The 15,999-nt window shown below is 40.6% G+C and overlaps 2 long non-coding RNA genes across 2 annotated transcripts; one reads left to right on the top strand and one right to left on the bottom strand.

The window, feature by feature from the left end:
• Positions 1–254: 254 nt before the first annotated feature.
• On the bottom strand, positions 255–1,426 carry LOC120737829. Its single transcript, XR_005696845.1, has 3 exons — positions 1,376–1,426; positions 1,199–1,291; positions 255–442 (listed from the first exon to the last, which is right to left on the bottom strand). It is a non-coding gene; the product is annotated as an uncharacterized LOC120737829 (long non-coding RNA).
• A 150-nt stretch (positions 1,427–1,576) lies between these two features.
• Positions 1,577–4,869, top strand: LOC120737837. The gene is made up of 3 exons (XR_005696853.1): positions 1,577–1,707; positions 1,786–1,864; positions 2,267–4,869. It is a non-coding gene; the product is annotated as an uncharacterized LOC120737837 (long non-coding RNA).
• Positions 4,870–15,999: the final 11,130 nt, after the last annotated feature.

Raw genomic sequence — 15,999 nt, forward strand, 5'->3', positions numbered from 1 at the left:
TTGAACCATCTTTGGACATTTGAAATTAAATATTTTAAAACTCCGTCAGAGAGTCCTGATGTGGCTGTTTGGAGAAGGAAAAGAGGGACAAAGTGGAGCGTCGAGCTGAGGCGTCATTCACTGCAAACCTACAGTTATGTTTTCTTATTTCTGCTGTTTGCATGTTCACAGCTGAAATAAAGCTGCCTCTTTGACTTCATCCTGTTGTGTTTGGGTCCAATCCTGCCTGCCACACAGCGCTACAGGACAAAGTCTAAGATTTTTATCTTTTTAATGAATCTTTGGTCATATTTATCCAGGAAAACACAAACATGTAAAGGAGTCATCACAGGTCTCTGACCTCGTTGGTTCAGGTTCAGCACTGAAGAGTGGAGGTTTATGTTTGGACCGGTCACTCCTCACAGACGGACAGCTGGATCCTGCAGACTGTGACCTCTGACCTCTGCAGACATAAACATGTTTTATTCAATAATCAATTCTCTGATAAAGTGATTGAAGCAGCTGTGATCACACAGACTGCAGATAATGCAGCTGTTTCCTGTCAGTAACAGTCCTCTTAGATTAGAGTTCAGCTTTTTACAGGAAAACAAATGTCCCTGAATGCAACAGTGAGACAGTCTGCCTGTGTGGCTGTGATAGCTGCCGTTAGGAGCGCTCATGTGTTTGCAGTTAGACGAGGAGATGTTACCATCATGGACATGTTAACAAATCCTGCAGCATCACGTGGCACAAACACTTTGTGTTCCTGTCATCTGCAAGCAACAGGAAGTTCATTAATAAAGGCGGGATGGAGACGTGACTGTGATGGTTCTCCTTCATCCAGCTGTTACACACATCTGGGCTCACACGACGAGCCTTTGTCTAATACAGCAGCTGCTCTCTGAACACTTTTCTGAAGAGGAGCTGCACAAACCTTTGTTTGCTTTCTAGAGCAGCGTATCAAAGTCAAAGTACCCACTGCTAGCAGCTGTTTCTATCATAGTTTAGGATCCAGATGTGTGAGGTCTGAATTTACACCTCTGATTAAAATACATAGTTAAAAACAGCCAATTGTGTCCAGATGTGTCTTAAACCAGATAAACTGACAGTTACAGCTGAGCCTGTGTGTCCTTGGAGACACTGCTCTGCTACAGAGATGCAGAAACCATGAAACATCAAAATCATTTAAATCAGAGAGTTCTTGTTACTAACAGCTCACCTCTCTGCAGCAGAGACTTTAAACCAAATGTTGAAATCTTTGGACGCGTCACTCTGTAAGGACACACTTCTGGGTGGAGGTCCAGGCTGGTTCCTGTGAATAATGATGGAGCAGTGATGTGAGTGCTGAGCTGTGACATGGAGAAGAGTCATGGACAGTTAGAGATGGTCATCTCACCTCTGAGCTTTGGTCTGGCTCTCATGTTCCCCACACAGAGTGCTTTTAGAGGGAGGGACTCCCTCCTCTCTGTCCTCACACTGATCCATGCTGCTCAATTCACATCAGCTCACACACACTTTCTACCTTCACCTGCAGAGGAAACACAAATCATTCATGTGCATGTAACCCAGATCATTGGTTGAGTATGGGATTTCTGATTATTTGTGGTCACTGAACGCACCACTGTGCCGTGCGCATAGCCACTCTCTAGTCCAGCTACAGAGTTTTTCCTCCCGTTCGTCCGATGAGGCGCATGCTGCTCTCGTGCCCTCTACGAGCTGGAAATTCGGGTACAGTAGACATTTGAGTTGCTGTAAATAGTTTTAAAAACCTTTATATGTGAAGCTAATGATGTAATATGTTGTTAGGAAAAAGAGTCTTGTAGCAGTTACGAACGTGAAGCTGAGCTGAATCCGACAGCCATTCGCCATTACACGAACTCCTCTGGTGAGTTAGCGTGCAGCTCATGTTCGTATGAAATGTTTTGTGCCTTATTATACTGCAGCGAGGTATCAAATCTACCGCTGTCATGTTGTTAAGAAAGAGGCTAAATATTGTATAACGTGTGTTATTGGCTGACTGTTAGCAAGCTAGCCGTTAAATGAGCCTAGCTAATGTCCTGAAATGGCGGCCGACACGAGGTCAGTTACAGTGTTATTATGTTATGCCTAAGAACAGCATTAATAAGCATTGTTAACTGCATTTATGTTCTGTTATGTTGTATTTTGACAAACCTGTATTATTATAATGGTAAGTCTGTTAAATAAGCCGTTAGTGACATGGACACTGAGTCAGTGGTACTGAGACTTATGAACATTTCAGTTAATTCTTCTGCACACTTGTGTGTAGGCTGGTTTGTTTGCCCTTTTGGGGCCCTAAATCCTACTGGATGAACTGCCTTGTGGAAGTCCTCATCTGATGACTCTGCCGAACCGTCCTGGCAAATAGATGGTCGTTGCTGCTTGCTGGATGCTATTATTGGATGCTACACCGTTCCAACAGAGCGGTAGGAACAATTCAAAGGGCCCCAACGATGCGCTTTATTTTTCCCTGAGCTCAGATGATTTTCTTTTGGCCAAAGGACCTTAAAGGATACATATTTGATTTTGTTTATTTATTTTATTTTCCTTGGGACACTGAGTGGAAAGACACTACAAAAAAAAGGGGTTTATTATTTAAAATTGTGTCAAATAAATGTGTTTATGCTAAGTAAGTGTGGTGTCCATTGTGTGCTGGAAGCCTTATTGTTCCTGTGGTGGAGCAGCTACTACCAATCTCCTTTACGAAACTAGCTTCTGACAGGATATAGATATTTGGGATACATTTGATTTCTTGTAACCTATTTTTAGAGAAACTGTGATTCTGGGTTAAACATCGGGGTGAAATTGATGACACAGACACCTAGTGAACTGCCCAAGGTCAACAGTCCTGATTTCCACTCATTAAAGGTTTGGCGTAAGTACAGATTGCGTTACATGCACATCAACTGAGAGCTGCAGAGGTCGTGTCTGATGTGTTGGACTAACATCCATCTGAGACGCAGCTTTCATCAGTTCACTACAAAAAGTGTCACAGAGCCCAGTTCAGCCTCCAAATCCTCCATTACTGTAGTCCTACAAAGCAGCAGGTCAAACATGGCTGCAGAGAGCAGCTTTATGTCAGTAACAATGTCCAGGACCGAGCTGACTGCTTACAGAGTTCATACTCTAACTGCTAGCTGCTCTGCTAGCTAAGCTAACTCAGTAACAGTGACTCTGACAGCAGTTACTGTGGAACAGCGGCCGAGCTCAGGACACATTCAGTGTGTTTAGTCTGAGTCCTGGACTCTGATTCAATGGATTCAATCCAGCTCAGAGTTTCATGTGTTCATCAGAATAAAATACATGTACTAATATAACAGAAGTAATGCTCTGAATGCAGGACTGTAATGGAGGATAAATAAGGTTTTTACAGCCTGAAAGAAACATTCAGTTCATATATTTGTAGACAGTGAAGCAGTTTTTAATACTGCAGCTGTTTCCTTCACCTGTGTGTGTGTGAGCCACACCTTCATGTGCTGCTTTAGAAATATGTGGTCTGACTGCTCAGGCTGAGTCTAGGAGGAAAGTTCACACGCTGGAGAAAGTTTTGTTCCTAACTTTGTCAGAGTTCGGCTCCAAAGACAAAGAAGACGGAGCTCACAGTCTGTAGATGGTCCTCAGTGTGTGTGTGAAGCACACAGGAGTGTGTTTATGTCAGCAAATCAGTGTGTGTGAAGAGTCTGAGGGAGTGTGTGAATGAGACTAAACACTGAAACCAACAGTCCAAGAAAAGCGTCTGGATTTCTTTAAGTTTAACTTAAAGAAATCCAGACGCTTTTCTTTTTGTCTCCATAATGTCTCCATAATGCTGCAATGTTATCTGCCCCAGAAACACTGTGCAGAAGCTCTGATGGTGACACAGAAAAGTCACAGTGGAGATACTTCTGTGCACCTTTGATTAGACTCATTATAAAAAGGAAAAAACGTTTGAACACAGTCATGTTTCCAGTTCACTGACTTACATTTATTCCATGGACACTCACTCTAACCTGAAGCACAGCTACAACCCAACATTGTTGAGGCCTCATCTCCTCCTTTCCTGACTGTAGAGGTTAAATATGCAACAACCGACAAATAAAAGAATTTGGTTCATTTCAAAGAAATTCACACGGTGACCAAGTAAAGTAACCGTAGTAAAGGAGACAACATCCCGTTGATGGTGGGATTATTTGAAAGATTTGCTTTGGTCACGTCACCAAATGCAGTTGAACCACCCGTGGATCCATGTTTGACCATTCTACCACTCTGAGCTCTGCTTTTTAATCATTTTATTATCATCATTCATTTATTCATTCTTTGGAGGGGGGCTATTTCCTAATGCCGCCCTAATAAGCTGATGTTCAAGGGGAAATATAACAGAAACTCTTTCAGTGTTATTCATTAATAAATTAACAGATAAACTGTGAAGAAGAAAAAAACTGAGATTTAAAGGAGAGAGTGAGAAACTTGATCATCCATCCTCATAATACATGTTTATCAGTATCTGCTGTGACCATACTGCAGTAATAACTACAAGTCTACATTTCTGTGACTGTTGATCAATCACAGCAGGAATCTGAGCTCATCTCTGCACACAGAGCAGCTTCAGCTCTGGGATAAACTGCTCGCTTCACGTCCTTCTCAGCTCACAGACACTCATCCTCATATTTTCCTTTAACATTTGATGGTATCTGGAATAGTTGGCAGTAATAAGGATGATTTTCTGTAAAATCATATTGATATGAGCCGTGAATTATTCGTAGATGAGCGTTAGATTAGTTTGATGGGTTAACTCAGAGAGCTGAAGATATGGTGGACATGCTGACCTCGCTCCGTGGTGTACAGGGCCGTTTACCCTCATGATTAATATTCACAATAAAAAAATGAGGCGAACATCATGAAGTCTGTGTGTGTTTCATAGTGTCGAACCACCTTTGTACAGTTAAACCTAACAGTTACTACATGACGGAAACACCAACGTTATTTCTTTTATGCGTTTATCAGGTCACGCTGATTATTGAACAAAAACCCAAACATCAGCTGTTAATCGAATCTTTTTGCTCTCTCTCCTCCTTAAACATGTTTTTAATGTTAGTTATAATTCAGAATTGGCGACTGGAACACGTATGACACATACGAACATCAGGAAATAAAAACTCGATAAATATAACCTCAGTAAATGAAGTCAGTGTCAGCGGGGGTTGTTACAGCTGTGTACCGGGGCCTGCGCTTTGTCGGTGGTAATAACAGCTCGATTGCTTGCAAGGCGAGCAGGTCTATCCCACGCTTTGCCGTGAGACTGGGCTGGGCAGACATCTCCAAAATCATCGAAGCACTTTTGCAAAGAAGCTGTATCTTGACAAACCGACCAGACATCTGAAGATTAAACCGCTACATTCTCGGCTAAAAAATATTAAAACGGTATTTGGTGAGACACAAACAGAGTTTTTCAAAGTGCAGTTCTGTTAGTTTCCACATGGCAGTTGTTGGTGTGCAGTAACGCCTTCTAAAAACAATGGCCACCAGGCCAAAGCAATGGTTCTGACTCGATCAGCGTTAACCCCGCCCCCTGGGTTTGATGGGTGAGGTTGACAGATAAAATAAATTTATGGTGAGACCTGAAGGAGTCAACTGTGCCAAAATGAATTAATTAAATACACCATTAAATAATTATTTAAATGTGTCAAAAATATTTATTTAATTATTTATTCCCCATTTTAATTAATTATTTCAAATTTAAATTAATTATTGTCACATTTAATTTATTATTTAATCGTGCATTTAATTAATTTATTATGGCAGTCCTGGCATTCCATACTGTGGTTGAGTCGACTTTACTATATAGATGTTTCACATGTTTCCATCTCAGCAGCCCCGTTGACAGATCACAGTATTATTACTTTTAAACTTAACCCTGAAAATAAAACGCAGTTTAAAAAAGATTACTGGAAATTTAATGCAGATCTATTAAGGACATTTATTGTCTTTTGAATTTTTAGTTTTAAACCATTTTCACTGTGTTGAGTGGATTAAAGCCAAATTTGTCAAAGAATTTTTTTTTTTACTTTTTTTGTTTAATTGTGGTGTAAATTCATTAAATTAGCCTAAAATGGCTAAGCTACAGAAATGCATCCACCTTTATGCCTTTGGACAAAAATTGTCCCATTGAAACCCATTATAAACGCTATTTTTCACGCCAGAAAAATTAGGGTTTAAGGGATCGTCAGGTTTCCACCTTAGGTTTCGTTTTTAACTAGAGACCTTAGAGTTGTAATTTTTTTATTTGTCCACCGAGTGGCGCCCTTGCTTCACATTTGACCTCTGCTCGAAAACAGCGGGCTGCAGAACTGAACTGCGGGAAAGGAAGTCTGATTTCCGGCTTGCATCACCGGCTATGCCCGCTGATCGGGCGAGACCAATCCACCCTCTCACCGACGTGAGAGGGTGGATTTTTTTTTTTCAATCAACAGGAAATGACGTATTTGTTGTCACGTGGTATGGACGTGTCTGCTGGAGAAAGGAGTCCCACGCAACATGCCCCGGTTCTTCGTCGCAACTTACCCCGGGAAGAGGCACTAATTTCGGCCTAGAGGACCAGCATTGACCGCCTGGAGACTATTTTCGGTTCCGGAATTTTTTTTTTAAAGTAGATCGAAATTACTTTTGGTGCCGATCTTTGGACCATCTAAAGGCCTAATTATAATAACAATCAAATATTACTTCAAATGTTTTTTTTGGAAAATATTTAGTTTTTTAGTTTTTTTTTTTAGTTTTTTTGTAATACAACTGGGATTTAAAGGGTTAAAACAACGAAAATATAATTAAAACTTTATATGAATATTTCAGGGAGAAGTAGTTTTAAAAGACTGACCAATTTAAAGTGAAAAAAAAAATTAATATTTAATATTTTTATTGCACTTTTGGGGAATTTGCATTTTTCATGCATTTTTTAATGTGCTCCTGCAAAAAAAATTATGGCAGGTCAAAATTCATTTTGGTGCCAATCTTTTGTCCATCTGAAGGCCTAATTATAATAACAATCAAATATTACTTCAAATGTTTTTTTTTGAAAATATTTAGTTTTTTTGTTTTTTGGGGCTAAAAAAACAGGGCGCTCGTGTAATGAAACTGGGATTTAAAGGGTTAAAACAACGAAAATATAATTAAAACTTTATATGAATATTTCAGGGAGAAGTAGTTTTAAAAGACTGACCAATTTAAAGTGAAAAAAAATATGAATATATAAAGTTTTTATAGCACTTTTTGGGGAATGGACATTTATTGTCGTTAAGCACAAAGGTGGATGCATTTTTAAGACGCCTCCAGGTGTTAAGACCCTCCAGGGGTTAATTGATGACGGGTATGTTAAGATAGTTAAAGAGCTCCTCCATAACATTTACAACAATGTAACAATTGGCAATTACATACATAGATGGGAATTTTTAAATTTAAAGAATTTTCAATTACGTTTAGTAAAATGAAAAGTAGACAACAGAAGGAATTTGAAAGTAAATTACTTTACAATATAAATAACTATTGTAATAGACATTTTATGTCAGAGGCTGATAAGAAATCCCTGTTGTCTTTACAGGCTCAATTAGATGATCTATACAAGAAAAAGGCTCATGGAGCTTACATTAGAGCTCGTGCAAAATGGATAGAAGAAGGTGAAAAAGTGCTTCATATTTCTACAATTTGGAGAAACGGAGGCAAGAAAAGAAATCTATTAATACATTAATCGTAAATGGGGAGGAATGCACAAATCATAAGACTATAGCGGAAGAAAAACATAAATTTTACTCAAATTTATACTCCTCAAAATATTTAATTACTGATTCATTAAGTTTTTGTGATCAGATTGAACCTTATACTCCAAAAATCGATTCTGTATTCAGAGAAATGTGTGATTCTGATATATCACTGGATGACTGAGATCAAGCCTTAAACAAACTGAAAATGACAAAGCTGTTAGAACAGCTTTGAAGTTCACATGAGTTGTTTGCACTACAGTAAAAACCACCATCACTTCATGCGGAGACCCCTTCGGCGCCAGCTGCGGTCTCAAGGCTGGAGCTGAACAACAACACCCTGATAACGACTGTGTTGAGACTGTTCTTCCCATCCTATGCAAGGCCACCTGGGTTGGCTGGAAGACTGTTTACTTAGCCTGGCAGGGCGAAGGACACTGTCCCAGCTGAACTCTGGACATTCATGTGCTTTGTGCAGAGGTGTTTTTTTTTTCTGTTCTCAAACTGATCTCCCTGTTGGAGCTCAGTCTGGGGGGAGTTATTTTTTTCTCCTTATCTTTCCTCATGTTGTGCTTTTCCATGTTATACCCCTCTGACCTGTCTTCCCCATGTGATGTTTGTGTAATGTATGTATGGTCGGATGGGTAAGACGGCGCTGGCACGGCTGGCAGCCTTAACCCAATTTCCCTCGGGATGAATACAGTACAATCAATCAATCAATCAATCAATCAATCAATCGATCAATCAAAGCTCCTGGTCATGACGGCTTGACGGCAATCTTTTATAAATTCTTCTGGAAAGAAATAAAATAATTTTTCTTCAAAACTATTAATGAAATCATTAGTAATGAAATGTTAGCAACAACAATGAAACAGGGTCTTTTCTCCCTTATTCCCAAACCTGGTAAAGATAAAAGACTAATCGATAATCTACAACCAATAATATTAGATTGGTTTTAGATCTACTGGATCCTAATCACTTAATTGAAGATGATGGTGTGATTCTTTTTTTAGACTTTTATAAGGCATTTGATACGGTCGAACATCCTTTTATTTTAAAAGCTCTACCCTATTTTGGTTTTGGTAAACAAAACTTCATAGATTTAATTTCTTTATTATACTCTGACTCAATAGTTCTGTTTCTTTACCTTTTGGAACATCTAAACGCTTTAATGTTAGACGAGGAATCGTCAGTTTTTATAGAACATGAATGAAATTTCACTTTTCTCAAAGGCTTCTGGTTTGTACCTGAATATTAGAAAATATTAACTATTCATGATTGTGACCTAGTAGCTCTCTTAACATAGCTGTTAAAACTGACATTAAATATTTGGGTATTATAATGTCAAAGAACACAAATAATAGAGAAAATCTACATTTTGAGAATATTACCCAGAAATCTAAACAGCTGGCTACAAAGACACCTCTCCATCTTTGGACACGTCTTGCTTACTAAAACAGAAGGTATCTCTCGATTGATTTATCCATCACAATGTTTATATGTTTCCAATAGTCTAATCAATAATATAGATCGAATTAATTTCAATTACATTTGGAGAAACAAGCAACATTATGTTAGGAAGAGTGATATAGTGAAGTCATTTGAAGAAGGAGGTTTGAATGCGATTGATTTTGAAGCAATGATGGTTCCATCAAACTCAAATGGTTGCAGTCTTTCATAAATAATTCAAACAGTATTTGGTTTTATTTCCCCAAAGTAATTTTTGAGAAGCTGGGTGGCATTGAATTTCTTATAAAGTGCGACTTTGAAATTTCCAAATTAAATTATCCAATTTTCACAAACAGGTTCTCCAGTACTGGAAAATGATACACAAGAATATTTTTTCTCCACATACAAATTCGATTTGGAACAACAGATGTATACGATAAAAGAAAATCCATCTTTTATAAGGATTGGCTGGATCATGGCATTTGGACGGTTTTACACCTTTTAGACAATGAAATGTGTTAACATATAACAAACTCATAGATCATTATGGCAAATCATGTACTCAGAGTAAATTCATTCAAGTTGTGAAAGACATTCCCCCTGCAATGATTCAGATGTCTTCCCCCAATTGAACAACAACCCGTCAACAACATGCTGAGCTGTGACTCTTCTTCCCTCTAAAGTCCTGGGCCCTGTTTCAGGAAGCCGGTTTAGAAAACTCAGAGTGAAAAACGATACTCAGGGTTGAGTAACCCCGAACTGTCCAACTCGGAATATTCGGTTTCAGAAAGGCTGATAACAATTAGTTCAGTCAACGCGGAGTTGCTTTAACCCCAAGTGAAGCGCGCGGACGAGGATACATAAAGCCCTGATAAGCGGAGCACAGATTAAGCGAGTCACCATGGAGACGGAGGGAAAGAAGGCGCGGTCAATGTATTTTACAGCGCTTGACGGCGAAATTCTGATGGCAGCATATGCCGAAAACATGCAAATTCCGCGGAAAAAAGTAACACAGCCACAGCTGCGAAAGAAAGGAAGCATGCATGGCAAAACATAGCCGACAGAGTCAATGCGTGAGTGTTAATATAAACATTGATCTAGGGATTTCCACCCATTTAACACGTTATTTTATCATATGTTATTTTATTTGTTATTTTATACATTTTATTTTGTGATGTGATGTGAGCGCAGGTGCAACCCAACAGGCCCCAAACGTGCCTGGCAGCAAGTAAAAATGAAATATAAAAATATAGTCCAAACAGGTAAGGTGTAATTGTATTATGAGCCATAGTGCTTGGTCTGTTTGTCCCATGTAAATCAATTGCAGTTAGAGGCTACATTAATTTTCTTTCTGTAAGCACTTATTGAAATTATCTGAGCACATTACAAGTACATATTTGCTTACTCTGTATGCTCAAATGTGGCCCGTTATAGCCAACAGAAAAAAAAGCGGAGGCCCGAAAAAACAGGTGGGGGTCCTCCACCACCACCACTCACAGAGGCTGAGCAGTTGGCCCTCAGCGAAAACAGTGGGCGCCCTGTGGCCGAAGGCATCTCTGCGGGGACATCCTCTGAGTCAATAACCCCGCAAGACACAAGTGCCTACATAGGGGGTAAATTCAAAATAATACATGATGTGCATACATCCTTTCTTCACAGTCACCTTTGCAGTGCTGCTCATTCATTTGATAAACTCTTTACCATAATGGATTATTTTGTAGTCAAGTTATTGTCCTACTGATTTTGCCTTCCCTCAGTCTTGGTTGTCTTTGAGATCATAATGACAATGAAGTGTAAGATGATTGGTATGTTTGTTAATTGCCATTTGGTCCCTTGTAAGTTATAAGTGACCTGTATAAACCTCATATTCTATCAGTTGATGGTGGGGGTGTACTGCATCTGGTGCAGCCTCCTGTTGAGCCAGACCAACATGCAGTTGTGAGTAATACTCCACAGATTACATGAGTTTACAGTAGAACAGCAATGTTGTTTATTTCTTTACTGCAGGAAAATAATGAAGAAACATTGACAGCTGTTACAGAGGAGGAAGCAACAGAGACACTTTATGAGGTTTACATCTTTTAATACTTTGTGTACAGGAAACACAGGCGACCAATAAAGCCAGTTGAACAAAACATCTGTTTATTCTTCTTTCAACATGTTGAGGTGATGGGTCAAAAGAAATGATTGTGACATATGGTGTCTCTGACTGCGCTTCCATCTTGTATGTCCGTGGGAGGGTCAGGATGTTCATGGTTTGGATCACTGCTGATGTTTGGTTCAGAAGGACAGTGTTCTCCTCTAATTGTGGCAATGTTGTGAAGAATCACACATGCCACAATAATGTCACATGCCCTTTCTGGGGTGACCCTGAGTCTTTGCAGGCACTGGAACCGGGCCTTAAGCATTCCGATAGTCATTTCAATTCTGGCTCTTGTCCTGCAATTAGCCAGATTATATCGCTGCTGTGGGCCCGGTGCAGGGTCAGGGTAAGGGGTAAGCAAATAGGGTAAACATGGATACCCCCTATCACCAAGCAAGTAGCCAGTGAACTCTCCTAAGACAGAAGGATACACTTCAGTTCAAATGTCCCTGAAGCAATTGGTCTTTATATATTTTAAAGTATTCTCAACTCACCATGTCCAAATTTTGTGCTCAGTGTACATTCACGGAATATTTGTGAGTCATGGACAGAGCCTGGCCACTTGGCTTCCACATTTGTGATAATGTTGGCAGCATCATATATGATCTTCACAGTGCAGAGAACACAAATTAGCATCCATTACTATAATGAAATAATTTGTTAGTTTGAAATGCTACAGGGAACTATGTACCTGTACATTAATGCTGTGGAAAGACTTCCTGTTCACATAGTCTCCTTCATTTACTGAAGGAGCAATGATTGGAATGTGAGTGCCATCTATACAGCCAATCACGCCTGGGAACCGTGAGAATAAATGTAAAATTTAAGTAGTAGTTCAAGTATCACCACATCATAAATTAAGTTTTGGTCATCCTGATACCTGCAATTTTGTGGCATCCCTCTTTGATAAATCTTGTGGGTCTATGACCGGGGAACACCACAAACGAGTACAGGAGACGTTTCAGTGCAACTGTAACATTCCTGACTGCCCGACAGACGGTAGCCTTGGAAACGTGCTCAGCATCACCAATATTATACAGAAAGCTCCCGTTTGCAAAAAACCGAAGTGCAATACAAATAATATGTACAGAACTGAGAGGATGTCCGCGATGTGTCACATGCGTAATATATGGCCTGAGGATGTCATCCAAATAACTTATAGATTGTGCTGAGAAACGGTAACGTTCGCACAGAAATTCATCAGGTAATGATAAAATGTCCAGACGCGCTCGAATCACTCTCTCCCGGCGGAGAGCTCTGCAGAGAATTTGGGCTTCGATATCTACCGGCTCTTCAAGGAAGGGACACGCCATGACTGACACTTCCTACTGTCAGGTTTCCGACAAAGGGGCGGAGACAGTCAGGGTTAGTTGTAGCAAACCTGCTAGGGGGCAGGTTAGCTTCACGGCGTGTGTCGTCATAGTGACTCAGTCAGGCTGCAGCTGAACTCGCTTTGTGAAACCGAAGACCCAGAGTTTTCGTTAACTCAGGGTATACTTACTCAGTTTTTCCACTAAACCGGCTTCCTGGAACAGGGCCCTGGTGTTAACACTCACCCTGCATCAGCTTCACCTTTTTTAAATTGTTTTTCCTTTTCAAACCGACGGATCATTTGAAGCCAACAATCCAAAAAACTGCTTCAGCTGTGTTTGATGTTTATGCTACAGCCTGTTTACCAATATAATCAATATCAGATATCAGAGCAACAGAAACCTCGGTGATCAGGACGCTGGGACTGAGAACAGGAAGTGGCTCAAACGTCACAGTTTCATAACGTCGCCCTGAACTCCACTCACGGAGTTTCTGTCGCCATTGAAGTTTTTAAAGTCCCGTGATAAAGGCGGGGCTTTCTGTGAATCCGCACGCTCATTGGCTAATAGCTCGAGATTGACACCTCGTTATCCAATGAGCGTGCGGGAACTTCCGACATAAAGTTGTTTCCTTTGAAAAACCAAAGTCTGATTATTTTTGCCTCCACTGACGGAGCCTGTTGTTCCCGCCACAGAGACACAGTAATGTCAGAGCGGTGTTAACACTCACCCTGCCTCAGCACAGCTCTCACTCTCCTCCTGCTCTCTCACACTAAACGGAGGCTCAGCTAAACTCACTTCCTCTCTACTTACAGGAAACCAGCGCTCAGAGGAGCCGACCGGCCTCACATTTCACCCACAGACACGAACAGCGTGGAATTATTTTATGTCATAAGAAGAAACATATTCATGTAAACACTCACCTGCCTCAGCTCCACCTTCCTCCTCCTGCTGCTCTGAACGGAGGCTCAATACTTTCACTTTCACTGCTGCTCCCTAAACACAGAGGATGCTGGGACTTGTAGTTGTTTCCTTCCGGTGCGGTCTTCCTCTTTGTTTGTTTGTGTTTGTGTTCAAGTTATTTCGATCATGTAAACATCAACAGAACACGTGAAGCCACACAGAGTTTGTATGTCGAGGTGGGTAGGAGGGTTTGAGGGTTTGGGGAGGGGTCAGAGGGAAGAGGTCTCTCAGTCTTGACAATCCACATTGATGGCATTGCATCTTTCAGCGTGTTTGTGGGTCGATTTGGATGCTCCAGGTGTGAGAGCAGCCACTCAGCCTCTACTGCAGATGTGTGTCACAAGTTCATCTAGTAGTAGGCTATGGCACTTGGCCACAGGTGGCAGCAGTGGACTGGCCTCCATGTGAGACTGCTCCAGCTGCTATGTGATAGTCCAGCTGCAAACTGAAGATCATATGCAAGTTTTGGAAATTAAACTGTACAATATAAAGCGCCTTGAGGCGACTGTTGTTGTGATTTGGTGCTATATAAATAAAATTGAATTGAAATTCAGAATATTCTTAACTTAGCTTTAAAACCAACCCAATCTAACTCTCCTCCACACTCACAAACAAAGACAAACCAACTGACACATCTGAGTCCCTCACTTTCTTCAATCCACTCACTCTCACAAGCTCCACTTAGTCACACTGGCTCTGTTTATTACTGATTACTATTGTCTCCCCAGAAACACTTCCGTATTGTTTTTTCCTATTTGTGTTTTCGTTTTTTGTATTTGTGTTTTCTTTTTTCCTATTTCAGTTGTGTTTTTTGTGCTTTTGCGGTGTTTTTTTTTATTGCTGCTGTTTTCTTAAGTTGCAGTCCGTTTGGCCTCTCAGGGCCAACGTAGCTAAAGGCCAAAAATAAATACATAACATCATTTCAATCAGTTTAAAGGTTTATTTGCAAGACACAAAAACAGAAAAAATGAAAAGTTACAAATGTATTGTGCATGAAACAGGAATTCAAACGTGGCTCAGATGTGTGTCACAAGTTAATCTGGCTGATTAACGTAGCTATATCTGTCTTAGTCTAAGTGCCTTTTGGTTTGATGAACTGCTGGACTTCGAAACCAGCAGGTTTAGGGAAGTCATTTATGGGGTCACACTCTGACACACACACACACACACACACACCTCCACATTTCAATGTATGGAACAAACGCTCACTGAAGCATATAAATAAAGACCAGGGCAGTACTCAGGGCTTAGTCTCTGAGCCTCACGCTTCTGGAGGCTGCCCTTGCTAGCAAGAAATTCTGTGTTTCTCCTCTCTGATCCTCTGCTGAAGAAGTGTTTTAGAATATACCTCTTAACAGACCACGTGTCTTTAAAAGGCCAAATCTGTGCAGATATGTGGATTCATTGTCATTTTATGCTGACTGCAGCCCCATAACCATCAGACGGCGTCTGAGACGGAAGGGCTGCAAAAACAAAAAAAACGTCTTCGTCTCCTTGAACGCCACAGAAAGGTGGAAGAAATTTAACCAAAATTACCCCAAGAGCACAGCGACAACTCATCCAAGCCAAAAACCTACTCCTGAGCAAAAGGAACATCTTGATGATCCAAGACTTTTGGGAAAATACTCTGTGGACTGACAGGACAAACGTTTTTGGAAGGCGTGTCTCCCATTACGTCTGACGTAAAATTAGCAGTATTTTACGTCAAACCAACAGTAAAATATGGGGGTGGATGTGTGATGGTCTGGGGCCGTTTTGCTGACTCAGGACCTTGAAGACTTGCTGTGGTCAATGGAACCATAAATTCAGCCGTCTACCAAAAACATCCTGAGAGAGAACGTCCAGCCATCTGTTCGTGACCTCAAACTGAAGCACACTTGGGTTCTGCAGCAGAACATTGATCCAAAACACACCAGCGGGTCCACTTCTGAATGGCATAAGAAAAACAAATGAAGACTTGTGAGTGGCCTGGTCTGACCTGAATCCGATTGAGATGCTGTGGCGTGACGTTAAAAAGGCGGCTCATGCTGAAACCCTCAAGATCCTCAAGGAGTCATACTCACTTCTGACATGCTGTTTAAAAATAAAGAAACAATTCAGATGTCCAGTCTTTTCCTTGTTCTTTTGAAAAAGCTTTTATTGGTTAATAATTGTAACAATAGCTGTAACAAACTGCAAGAAAGCTACAGAAGAATAAGTGAGAAAGCAGTTTACTATTACACTTCAAGCTGTGTGCAACATTCAACTGTCAAAAGACAGCGCAACACTCGAAAGTCACAAGTAAAACAGTGTGTAGAGAAAAGCATGCATCAAAGTTTGTATGTGTGTTAGTGTGGTAAGATGACGAAGTGCGTCCTGTATGTGGCAGTCAGGGTAAAAAACCCTCACGCAGCAGATCAGCTGTAGCTTT

Source organism: Simochromis diagramma, unplaced genomic scaffold, assembly GCF_900408965.1.
Source record: "Simochromis diagramma unplaced genomic scaffold, fSimDia1.1 OVJJ01000336.1, whole genome shotgun sequence".
Taxonomy (NCBI): domain Eukaryota; kingdom Metazoa; phylum Chordata; class Actinopteri; order Cichliformes; family Cichlidae; genus Simochromis; species Simochromis diagramma.